Source organism: Hypanus sabinus, unplaced genomic scaffold (genome assembly GCF_030144855.1).
Source record: "Hypanus sabinus isolate sHypSab1 unplaced genomic scaffold, sHypSab1.hap1 scaffold_349, whole genome shotgun sequence".
Lineage (NCBI taxonomy): Eukaryota > Metazoa > Chordata > Chondrichthyes > Myliobatiformes > Dasyatidae > Hypanus > Hypanus sabinus.
The window spans coordinates 94073-107111 of record NW_026781251.1 but is presented as its reverse complement, the minus strand read 5'-3'; the positions used below and the strand labels follow the sequence as shown (position 1 = coordinate 107111).

Below are 13039 nucleotides of genomic sequence, written 5' to 3'. Positions count from 1 at the left end.
TGCTGCTTGACATACTGAGCTCCTCCAGCACTTTATGTGTAGTTCTCTCCATTTCTAGCATCTGCAGGTCCTCTCGTTCCCCAGATACTTATATGTTTCTTGAAATAATGAGCCGGTAGTAGGGCTGTGTGGCTCTTTTGGTAAAATATTAAATAAACTCATTATAATGAGGTTGTATAGGGTTGGAAGGTGTAGAATCTCTGGGTAGAATCATCGCCCTCTGTGGTGGGGATTTACAGACATTCACCACCCTCGGAGTGGAAACATTTCCCCTCATCTCAGTCCCGGACAGTCCACCCCTGTTTCAGAGACTGGGATCCCTGATTCAACCGGTAATGATGTTGTGCATTTCAATGTTCACCTCTCAGTCCTCGTTTTTCTAAATGAAAGGGTTATCACATTTGATCTTTCTTCATATGATGACCCCACCACTCCAGGGATCAGTCAGGTGAATCTTCATCACACTCTCTATAACAAATACTCTCTAACCTCTTTGTTCATCCTCGATGGAATTAATTTCCATCTTCTGCAGCCCCGTGTTGCCCCAACCACTCACCTCCCACCCCTGTCACTATTTCCACCTCCCCACCTCCCCCTTCACCTGGATCCACCTCTTACTCCCCGGCTCTTGCCCCATCCCCACCCCTCACCTCTTTTCTCTGACTATTTCCCATCCACTCTCAGTCCAGAGGGAGGGTCTCGGCCCGAAATGTTGACGGTTCATTTCAACAGATGCTGCCCGACCCACTGAGTTCCTCCGGCAGTTTGTTCTTCGGTCTGTGTAGCCCGTGTCAGTATGGGGAGCGGGATTTTACACCATCTTCCAGGTACAATCACAACAAAGAACAAACAATTGTCACTTTGCCCGGACCACCGGCCCCGCTTGCAGGGCAACAGTCTGCCGGTGTTTGCCCCCAATGTGCTGAATCCCTCTGCTCGACACCACCGTGGGCTCAGACATTTCCACAGATGAGCCCCTCCTGTCCCCACCGGGACAAACATCCTGTCCGCCCCGTCTCTCACCATCTTCATCCTGTCAATAAAATCCCTCCCCGGGGAACCGGCATCGAACCGACGGGCCGAGCGGTCTCCTCCTACCTCTCAGCGATACATCAGACTCCGGCCGCAGGAGACGCTTCACAAACGCCCCAACTTCCCTCGGAGGGAAATGGAAATAAATCAGAAAGCGGACATTTACTTTGAGGTTTTCTCCGCTCTGAGGAGGCGTCGGCGCTTGAGCGGGAGACAAACTCGGCGGGGTAACGCCCACTCGGCTTGTCCGCCTCCGCCACTGGTTGTTACCTGTGATTGACATCGCTTCGCACCAATGAGAATAGCGCTGCTCCTGACTCCTCTGTTGACAGCGGTGGGGGAAAGGGGCTGGTCACGTGATTATTAGCCCAGCCGTTAAACCGATAAAGCTCGAGCACAGCAGCGCGTGGGTGACGTAAGACACCGCGCACGTGAGGGCAGATCCCGGTATGGGGAGTCCATGTGTGACGTCAGGCGAGTGGGGGTGTCTGACGTCACCGTATTTAAACGAACCAAAATGGGCGTTTCTTATTATTTCGGTGGGACAACAACATTAATCACGGGTTTCATCACTGACTCCAGTGTTGTGGGATGTAAAGTCCCCTGTTATGTGTCCGGCTATGCCGTGTTGTTGGTGGAGTGGGCAGCGTGGTGTTTGTCTCGATTCGGGTCACAACACCAGAATTGCCAGCGGGGTCCACACACAGTGTATTAGTCAACAGAAAACCTCTCGTCCCTGCAGTCTTTGTCTCCTGGTAAACTCAACACCCTGACAGTGTGGACCATAGATACCCCTTCCTCTCAGAGTCAGGGGATCACTCAGACAGCTGATCGCTGAGAGGAATTATATTTATTGGTCATTAAAGTTCGCCCAGATTCGTTTGGACGGATTTGATGTGGAGTTCGGGGTGTCACAGTGAAAGGGCCGGACGGCTGAATTCTCTCCGTTGTCCAAACATCCTTCCAGGTGAGGCGACACTTCACCTGTGAATCTTCCGGGGTCGTTCGTTGTGTCCGCTGCTCCCGGTGCGGCCGCCTCGACACTGGTGACACCGGCTCCTCCGCAGTTGTGCGGGGTAGGGGTGTTTTCTTTTTTATCGTGGGTCGATATTATTGTTCCCTTTTGTGCGGGGAGGTGGATTTTGGTGTTTGATGATTGGGATCCAGCTCTTCTTGATCCGGGGGGTGGGATGGAAGTTTGATTTTTCTCTGTGAACGACTTTCATGCTCTCTCTCTGTTTCGTGGTTCTATGGAGAAACAAAGCTCAGCGTTATTTATGGATACCTGCTTTAATAATAAACCTTTGAACTATCCACTCCAAGCGGGACTTCCCGGTGTCCAAACATTTTCAATCTGATTTCCATTCCCGTTGCTACCCGGCCTGCTGTGTTCGGCCAGCATTTTGTTTGTATTGCTTTGGATTTTCAGGATCTGCAGACTTTGTCGTTTTTTTTACCTCTCCGTTGTCCGTCCCGCCTCCGAACACTGGTGGCGCTGTGCGGATCTCCAGCCACTGGCGGCGCTGTGCGGGTCTCCGGCTGTCGGCGACGATGTGCAGACCTCCGGCAGCCGGTGGCGCTGTGGAGGAACGCTGCTGAACGCATGCGCGGTGCCGAGTTCTGTTGTTGGCGGTTCTCCGATTCGAGCAGGGGTGAGTAGGGAATGATCCCGGTGTTGTGTAACTCGGGGGCCGGTTGCATTGGGAAAGGTCTGGGCCCGAGCTCTGCCGGACGGCTGGAGGGGGCGTGCAGTGCCAATTTTTTAGGTGCTGGAGCAGTACGGGGGGGGGGGGGGGTTGGGGTTGGGGTGGGGGCGGTGATTGATAAGTTCGTGGCCTAAGTTAGGCCTGAAGTTATACAGCGTCCGGTATCTGCACGTGTAGTTTAACTCTTTGAGTGATTATGCAGAAAGTTTGAAGTTAATAACTTTTGTGGTATTTCTGTTTGACATAATTGAAAATTGCTAAGTTTTGTAAAATTGAATCTTTCCACTTTGGGCCACGAACTTATTAATCACCCTTAGTTTGTGACACGCAATTTGTTTACCTGCTCATTTCATGTACTGGGCAACTTCCTTGCCCCATTTGTGTAATGAGCAGGTACACAAATTGGGTGTGACATATATAGGGCTTCTTGTAATGTCAAGCAATAAACCAGATGAAAGGAATATATGAATTTCAGAGCTCCACAGAAATATAGTTATAGCTAAAACATTAACAAGATTTTAGCCTATCACTAGATTTCAGTGTATAACTGGTACAATTAAACATAAAATTCTTAATTTAATAATATGACAAAGTATTACACGGTTGCACTTAACTGATTATCATAGAATATAATTATCAAGCAAGTAAAATAACTTTGTTTGCTTCGAAGACACAGGGTTGTAAGTGAGAAAAATGTACTTTAGGATTAGCGAGTAATCCACGGACCACCACAGATGTAGCCTTACTAATACGACTGAGTCAGAGCAGACGGCCGCAGCACTCAGCAGTGTTCCTCAGAGGTATAAAAATAACAAAAATAAAGCAATTCAGTTTTTATACTTTTAGCCCCTAAATTGGAACCAAGTAATCAAGTATGAAAAAAGAAACTCTGATGAACTATTGCTAAAGCCACGAATATTGCTGAATATTAGTCTCAAAAGCTGTAGGTTGTCAACTCTGCCTCGTACTGTTTCTCTCGCAGAAATGGTTGGACAGGAAGTGTACCTGTGAGTGTCGATACTCACAATATCCTCACATGACATGGTTAGACCGATACAGACACTGTTTAGTCTTTAAATATATAAAAAGTTAAACAAGCTTGAATCTTTATTATTATCGCATCTATACGAATAGAAAAGATTGTATTTTGAAAGTCATAAATGTTAAGAGGGGAGGAGAGCAACCATTTGGGAGGTTTGGAAATGTGTTTTGTCTCATTCATTACCTCACTAAATTATTCTTCTTCCTTTCAACACAAAGGGAAAAAGAGCCTCTTTCCAATCAGCTACAGTTGGTGGAGCGAGGCCAAGGGGTTGATCTGCTATTAATGATAATTGAAATGACGTAAAACTAGCTTAAATCCCAGAAATGTCTTGTTTTCCATTTGGCTTGGAAAATAAAACTAAATTTATCCAGGTTTCGAAGAGGATTTTGGATGATTAGCTTGTTTTTTTGATCAAAGTCAGATCGAAGATAAGTGAGCAGTGAATTTTTCTTTCATTGTTTTTAACTTTTAAACTTGGGTTTCCATGTTCACTCCTTGCTGAATATAGCTCCTTCATGGTATCCAATGGTACCCATTGGAAAGAGCGGAAGAATGCTCACATTTGTGTACAGGGATTTCCCAGATTCCTCGGCCAGTGGGTCGAGCGAGGAGGAATTTCACAAATACCTAAATAAAAAGCAGTCACAGCTCCAGGATTTCACCAAAAACGATCAAATATCCTAATGTTATTAGTGGTATTTTTTCCCCACCAGCCAACACTTTCCAACACCCGCTTCCGTAAAATTCCCTCTATTTAATATCCGGGGTTGTTAAATTCCGTACTTGCTTATTTTGACTTTTTTCCAGAGGTGTCAGAGCGGCGCTCCGGTGAGCTCTGGTAGCACTGCACCCCTGAATGTATGAGACAGTACAGTGTTAAATGCAAAACCCCGAACAATGTCGATGATCAGAGGGATCTTAGCCTCCAAGTTCATCACTCCCTGAAAGAGACTGCACAGATTGATCGGGTGGTTAAGAAGCAAATGCAATGGTTGTCTTTATTAGTTGAAGCACTGAGTTCAAAAGTCATGAAGTTGTGCTGCAGCTTTGTAAAACTTGTTAGCCCACATCTGGAGTGTTTCATACAGTTCTGGTCACCCCCATTCTCGGAAGGATGTTGGGTCTTTGGAGAAGGCGCAGGAAAGGTTTACCAGGATACTGCCTGGATTAGAGGGCATGAGCTATAACGAGAGGCTGGGCAAACTTGTGTGAATTTCTCCAGAGCGGCGCAGGCTGGGGTGAGACTGGATGGACGTTTATAATATTACAAGAGGAATAGATAGAGTGGGCAGAGGGTATGTTTTTCCTGAGGGTTGAAATGTCTGACACATTTAAGGTGAGAGGAGATGTGAGGGGCAAGTTTGTTTATTTCCACAGAATGCTGGGAAGCTGGAGTCTGTGCCTGGGATGTTAGACCCCCCGGTCACGTGATCCCATTTGCCTCTTCCATTTAACCACAGATGTAACGATCTCTTTGTGCATGTTAACAATCTCCAGATGGGCGGTCACTCGTCCTCCAACTTGCCCGAACTCGTCTCGCTTCCTGAGGCTCCTCACATTTGTCCTGGAGCTTTATGGCTGTTGTGTCTTCTCCTGGATTGGGGTGGGTGAGGAAGCAGAACGACCCAGGTTGTGGGGATCTTTGATTTCACTGCCTGCTTTACCGAGGGACTGGGAAGTCTCGGGGGGAGGATGGTTTCTGTGATGTGCTGCTCTGTATCCAAAGGTCTCTGCATTTCCTCGCAGTCACAGATGGAGCAGTTACCATGCAAAGCGTGAAGTGTCTGGATGGGAAACTTTCTATGGTGTGTTGATAAAAATCTGGTGAGGGTCAAAGTATATCTGGCAAAGTTCTTGTTATTTTTGCTAATTCTGTCATTTTAGAATCTTTTGTACAATAGTATGTACTATTCATTCAGTACCTATGTGTTGCTGGAGGACCATCAGTGATTGTCCTTGATCCCATCTCCCACCTGGTTCCATCTGTTCATCTTGTTCAACCTCTGTCCAGTCTCCTCACAACACCCAACTCCGCTTCAGTGATATACATCAACCATCTGGGTCATCCTCAGTCCGCCTTGTATCCCACCTCCTCAATATTATATATCAACAAACTTTCTTCCAACCCTTGTCTTCATTGTGAAGTGTTCTTTTGTCCCTTTGGCCTCGCTGATCATTTCCAGAATCAGTTATTGTTAGCTGGAATGCCGGAGGGTCATCAGGTCCCATTTCTGTTGTGCATTGGTGTGGAGGTGCTAGTTTATGAACAGTGACGGGCTGACACACTGCAGCATTTTGCTGGCAGCAAAGAGTACTGGGAGAGTTGGTGCTTGGGCTCTAATCCTGTGATTGGCTTTCCAGGCAAATGGAACTGCTGGTGTTTTGGCTTGGACTTTGGTTAGTGCTTCTACAGATGGGGCTGGATGGATGTCCTTCTTCGAGCAGCTGGACATTGCTTGTGGGGAAATCCCGGATTGCACTACCCAGTGAGAGATGGGAGGACAATGTGTGAGACTCTCAGGGTCGGTGAGTGGCAGATTAAGCTGTGTGAGTCTGTGAGGTTGGGTCCTGGGATATCATAGTTTTTCATCCAGGTAAAATGGACCTGGGGATCAAGCTGCTTGGGCTTATGAGGTGTTGAGTGAGTATTTCTGGTCTTGGTTCAGATGTTTGTTTCTGGAGTTCCTTTGGAAGCAATGACTGCCAATCTGAGGAGAGGATAATTCCCACTTCCATCCTCAGAGGGAGAGGCTGTGAGTAAATGAGCTGTTCCGTGTTTACAACAGTAGATATAGACCCTGAGTTTGGTGTTCAAACTGTGTTTGGAAATTCCTCCCCCCCCCCCCCCCTCACTGTCACACAGTGGAAATCAGGCAGCTGTGCTGGAGATCTACACTAAAAACTGAAAATATTTGAAGTCATTCTGATGAAATGTTATTAATTGAATTGTATTGTAAGCTATTCCTTACCTGCTGAGTATTTCTGGTATTTATGTCAGAAATTAATATATTCATGATTGCTAAGTACCTTCAGGCTAACAGGAGGAAGACAGGAATATGGTGTTGGAATGAAAATCAGCCGTGGTTGAGTGGTGGGCAGACCAGATGGATCGAATCACCTAATTCTCTTCCTGTGTCTTATGTCTTACCATGACTGAATGACGGCTCCTTCTTATCCCATATCGTCTGTGTCATGTGAGGGACAATAAAAGATTGTTCACTGAGATCATTATATTTACCTTCAATGTTTAAATTTCAGTGAGTTTTGTTCCTAGTAACATTAAGCAGAAATGTTTGGTCCTACTTTTCATTGTTAACGTGCTTCATTATCTTACATGTTAAAGTTAGACCTGCAGTGAGAGATTTATTGGAAGAAAAACCACGACTGAAGTCGAGGGAACAGCAACAAGTGAACCAGCCCGAGGATTGAGAGCACCGACTGGAGAGAACCCATCTGACTCGGAGATTCCAGTGATTCAGTCAGGAGAAAGTTTGGTGAGTCTCATTTACTCAAACACTGGTCCTTTAGACATTACATACCTGCACAAAGGAAGGTAGGAAATAGTTGGGAGTGAGACAGAATGTGCCCAGAAGAACCAGTTATGCTTCTATCAGACCCAGTTGTGAAGAAGCCCCCCCCCCAATATTCCCTTTAAATGTTTCACCCTTCACCCTTAACCCATGTCTTCCGTTCTTTTTCTCCCCTAGCCTCAGTGGAAAAAGCCTGTTTGCTTTCACTCCATCTATACCCATCATAATTTCATATACCTCTATCAAGTCTCTGCTCATTCTTCTACTCTCCAAGGAATAAAGTCCAAAACTATTGATCCTTTCTCTGTAACACATGTCCTCAAGTCCCGGCAACATCCTTGTAAACCTTCTCTGCACTCTTTCAACCTTATTAATATCCTTCCTGTAATTAAGTGACTAAAACTGCACACAATACTCCAAATTCACCCTCACCAATGCCTTATACCGCCTTACCATAACATTCCAACTCGTATACTCAAAACTTTGATTTATGAAGGCCAATGTACCAAAAGCTTTCTTTACTACCCTATCTACCCGTGACGCCACTTTTAGGGAATTTTGTATCTGTATTCAAAGATCCATCTTTTCTACTGCACTCCTCAGTGCCCTACCATTTACCTTGTATGTTCTACCTTAGTTTTTCCTTCCAAAGTGCAATACCTCACACTTGCCTGTATTAAACTCCTTCTGCCATTTTTCAGCCCATTTTTCTAGCTGGTCCAGATCCCTCTGCAAGCTTTGAAAACCTTCCTCACTGTCCACTACACCTCCAATTTTTGTATCATCAGCAAATTTGCTGATCCAATTTACCAAATTATTATCCAGATCATCGATATAGATGACAAATAACAATGGACCCAGCACTGATCCCTGTGGCACACCACTAGTCACAGGCCTCCACTCAGAGTAGCAATCCTCCACTACCACTCTCTGGCTTCTTCCATTGAGCCAATTTCTAATCCAGTTTACTACCTCTCCATGTATACCTAGCAACTGAATCTTCCTAAATAACCTCCCATGCAGGACCTTGTCAAAGGCCTTACTGAAGTCCATACAGACAACATCCACTGCCTTGCCTTCATCCATTTTCCTGTAACCTCCTTGAAACACTCTTGTTAATCATGCCCTACCATACGCAAAGCCATGTTGACTCACCCTAATAAGTCCCTGTCTATCTAAATACTTGTAGATCCTATCGCTTAGCACCCCTTCCAATAATTTACCCATGACCGTCGTCAAAGTTACCCTATAATTTCCTGAATTACTTTTTGAGTCTTTTTTACCCAACAGAACAACATGAGCTATCCTTGAATTCTCTAGCACCTCACCCGCAGATAACAACATTTAAATATACCTGCCAGGGCCCCTGCAATTTCAACACTAGTTTCCTTCAAAGTCCGAGGGAATACCCTGTCAGGTCCAAGAGATTTATCTACTCTGACTTGCCTCTAGATAGCAAGCACCTCCTCTTCTTCTTTCTGTATAGATTCCATGACCTTAATTCTTGTTTGCCTTACTTCCATTGACTTCATGCCAATTTACTTAGTAAATACAGGAGCAAAAAAATACATTTAAGATCCCCCCAATTTCTTTTGTTTCCATTCATAGGTGACCACTCTGATCTTCAAGAGGACCAATTTTGCCAGTCTCCGTCAGTGCTGGAGGCCTGTTTCGTCAGGGTGTGGGCAAGGAGCCCTTGGCTCTTTGGCTTGAACCCAGGGCAAACCCTGAAGGTGGTATGGGGAACCACCAGTCCTGTCTGTCGCCAAAAGAAATTTGGAACTTTGGCCAGAAATGCAATGCCGTCTCTTCCTTTATCCTCTCCAATCACCATGACTGGGAATTTCTGTCCCTCGAGGGGTGCAAAATATTAGTTTTCCTCAGTTGAGCACCACGTAGGGTCATAACACAGAGTCACATGAGAGCTGGCCCCTGGCAGAAGGGGTTCAAATGAGGTGGAGTCCAGATAAAGTGCCCACCACTGGGTGGTCAGAGGAAGCTATCAGTTGTTCGCAGTAACAGCATGATATCCTTGTCCGTGCTTAGAATCTCGACGTCCAACAGACAGAGCAAGTCTCTCCCTACGAGATTACACCCCCGTCTGGTGGTGACAGTAAATGAAACCTCACACTGCTTCCCCTGGAATTCCACCTGCTGTGGCTGGGTATGTGAATACGTACGTTCCGTGCCTTAGCTGGAATCCCTTTTCCGATACTATTTCCTGATCGAGACTGGTTGTGGTTGCCCCATATCAATCATAAACGGAATTGAAATTCCAGCACCTGTCAATATTACACTGGGCACTTCCTGAGGGATGATACTCAGAGTAGGAGGCATCCTTGCTTGTCCATTTCTAAACGGGTTGTTGTCCCCATCTGTCCCTTGGTAGGTTTTTGATCCCATTTCTGATCCCCAGATGTAGCCCGCTCGCATCCTTCCTGCTGAACATGTTCATTTTAAATATTAGTTCCCTTCGGGGTTGATCGGGATTCAAAAGCCGGGTCCCAATAATATGTCAAAGCTCGTCGCATTCTATTTCAGTCATTGTCAGGCCAATCCATATTATTTGTTTTAATCCTGTTGGCTAACTTTGTTGGTAAGCATTGGAGCAGTAGGGCATTGAACAGGGGGGACAGATTCCCATCATTAAAGGCTTGGTCTCCTGTGAAAGTGCCGTAGCAGGCCACAAATCACTCCCAATAGTCTGGTCCTGATTTCCCCAGGGTTATGTTTGCATCCAGGTACTTTAGTGATGCTACAGGTTGCTGGACAGCCCTTTCCAATGCTTGAATGATCTGGTCTGTCTGTTCATTCTCATTATGGTTTTCTGCCTGTAACTCCTGATAGGTTTGGTATCTCAATTCTGCCTTCCATTTCCGCCCCTCATCAGCTGACAGAATCATGCAGCAGAGACTGAATAAATCTTACTGAGTCGAATTAAACATTTGTGTAGTACTCTGGACACACTGAGCAAACTGTGCTGGATTTTCTTTTCTATCTGGGGCCTGATTCATGATCATTATCGTTTCTTGAGGCTTCCAGGGTGCATACACAGGAATCACCATAAGACAAAGGAGCAGCAGTCGACCATTCAGCCCATCGAGTCTGCTCCTCCATTTCAACATGAGCTGATCCAATCTCCCCTTGAGTCCCATTCCCCCGCCTTCTCAGCATAATCTTTGATGCCCTGACTACTCAGATACCTATCAATCTCTGCCTTAAATACACCCAATGACTTGGCCTGCACTGCCGCTGGTGGCAACAAATTCCACAGATTCACCACCCTCTGGCTGAAAAAATGTTTTCGCAACTCCATTCTGCATGGGCGCCCTGCAATCCTCAAGTCATGTCCTTTCGTACTGGACTCCCCCACTATGGGAAACAACTTTGCCACATCCACTCTGTCCATGTCTTTCAACATTCAAAATATTTCTGTGATGTCCCCCCGCATTCTTCTAAACACCAATGAGTACAGTCCAAGAGTGGTCAAACGTCCCTCATATGTTAACCCTCTCATTCCTGGAATCATTCCAGTGGATCTTCTCTGAACCCTCTCCAATGTCAGCACATACTTTCTTAAATAAGGAGCCCAAAACTGCACACAAGTGATGTCTTACCAGTGCCTTATAGAGCCTCAACATCACATCCCTGCTCCTATACTCTATATTCCTCTAGAAATGAATGCCAACATTGCATTCGCCATTTTCACCACCAACTCAGTCTGGAGGTTAACCTTAAGGGTATCCTTAACAAGGACTCCCAAGTGCCGTTGCATCTCAGAACTCTGAATTTTCTCCCCATTTAAATAATAGTCTGCCCGTTTATTTCTTCTACCAAAGTGCATGACCATACACTTTCAGACAATGTAATTCAATTGCCACTTCTTTGCCCATTCCCCCAATCTATCCAAGGCTCTCTGCAGATTCTCTGTTTCCTCAGTACTACGAGCCCCTCCACCTATCTTAGTATCATCAACAAACTTAGCCACAAAGCCATCTATTCCATAATCCAAATCGTTGATACACAACGTAAAAAGAAACAGCCCCAACACGGACCCCTGTGGAACACCACTGGTAACCGGCAGCCAACCAGCATGGGATGCCTTTATAAAACAACACACACAAAATGCTGGTGGAACACAGCAGGCCAAGCAGCATCTATAAGGAGAAGCACTGTCCACGTTTTGGGCCGTGACCCTTCGTCAGGACTCAATGGGAATGCCTTTATTCCCACATTCTGTTTCCCGCCAATCAACCAACGCTCTATCCACGTATGTAATTTTCCCGTAATTCCATGGACTCTTATCTTGTTTAGCAGCCTCGTGTGGCACCTTGTCAAAGGCCTTCTGAAAATCCAAATACACAACATCCACTGCGTCTCCCTTGTCTAGCCTACTTGTGATTCCCTCAAAAAATTACACTAGGTTTGTCAGGCAGGATTTTCCTTTAAGGAAACCATGCTGAGTTCAGCCTATCTTGTCATATGCCTCCAGGTACTCCGTAACCTCATCCTTGACAATCGACTCCAACAACTTCCGAACCACCGCTGTCAAGATAACAGGTCTATAATTTCCTTTTTCTCCCTTGCCCCTTTCTTAAGTAGCAGTGTGACATTTGCAGTCTTCCAGTCCTCCGGAACCATGCCACAGTCTATTGACTTTTGAAAGATCATTGCTAATGCCTCCGCAATCTCCACTGCTACCTCCTACAAAACATGAGGGTGCATTCCATCTGGTCCAGGAGATCTATCTACCCTTAGACTATTCAGCTTTCTGAGTACTTCCTCTGTCGTAATTGTGACTGTGCACATTTCTCTTCCCTGACACCCTTGAATGTCCGGTATATTTCTGATGTCTTCCTCAGTGAAGACTGATGCATAATACTCGTTCAGTTCCTCCGCCATCTTCTTATCTCCCATTACAATTTGCCAGCATCATTTTTTATCAGTCCTATATCTATTCACAAAGCCTTTTACTCTTTATATACTTGAGAAAGCTTTTAGTATCATCTTTGATATTATTTGCTCGCTTCCTTTCATAGTTCATCTTTTCCCTCTAAATGACCTTCTTATTTTCCTTCTGTAAGCTTTTAAAAACTTCACAATCCCCTGTCTTCCCACTAATTTTTGCTTCCTTCTATGCCCTCTGCTTTACTTTAACTTTGGCTTTGACTTCTCTTGTCAACCACGGTTGCATCCTTTTTCCATTTGAAAATTTCTTCTTCTTTGGAATATATCTGTCCTGCACCTTCCTCACTTCTCACATGAACTCCAGCCACTGCTGCTCTGCCGTCCTTCCTGCTAGTGTCCCTTTCCAGTCAACCTTGGCCAGTTCCTCTCTCATGCCACTGTAATTTCCTTTACTCCACTGAAATACCGACACATCGGATTTCAGCTTCTCTTTCTCAAATTTCACAGGAACTCAGTCATGTTGTGATCACTGCCTCCCAAGGGTTCCTTCACTTCCATCTCTCTAATTACCTCTGTTTCATCACATAATACCCAATCCAGTACAGCTGATCCCCGAGTGGGCTCTAATAAAGCCATCTCATAGACATTCTACAAATTCTCTCTCTTGAAATCCAGTGCTGACCTGATTTTCCCAATCCTCTCGCATGTTAATATCCCCCAAAATTGGAATTCCTTGGAATGTAGAAGATTGAGAGGAGATTTGACGGAGGCATACCAAAATCATGAGGGTTATAGATGGGGTAAATGCAAGCTGGCTT

The 13039-nt window shown here is 45.5% G+C and overlaps 1 protein-coding gene across 2 annotated transcripts in view; it reads left to right on the top strand.

Moving 5' to 3' along the window:
* Positions 1-13039, top strand: part of LOC132388557 (zinc finger protein 235-like) — a 31050-nt gene that overhangs the window by 17247 nt on the left and 764 nt on the right. Inside the window, exons 3-4 of one of the 2 annotated variants that reach the window (XR_009510266.1) lie at positions 7127-7277; positions 8922-11797. The gene's annotated coding sequence lies outside the window, so the exon portion shown is untranslated. Of the gene's footprint in view, positions 1-7126; positions 7278-8921; positions 11798-13039 lie in introns of those variants that run through there. The other variant, XR_009510267.1, reaches the window with a different exon arrangement.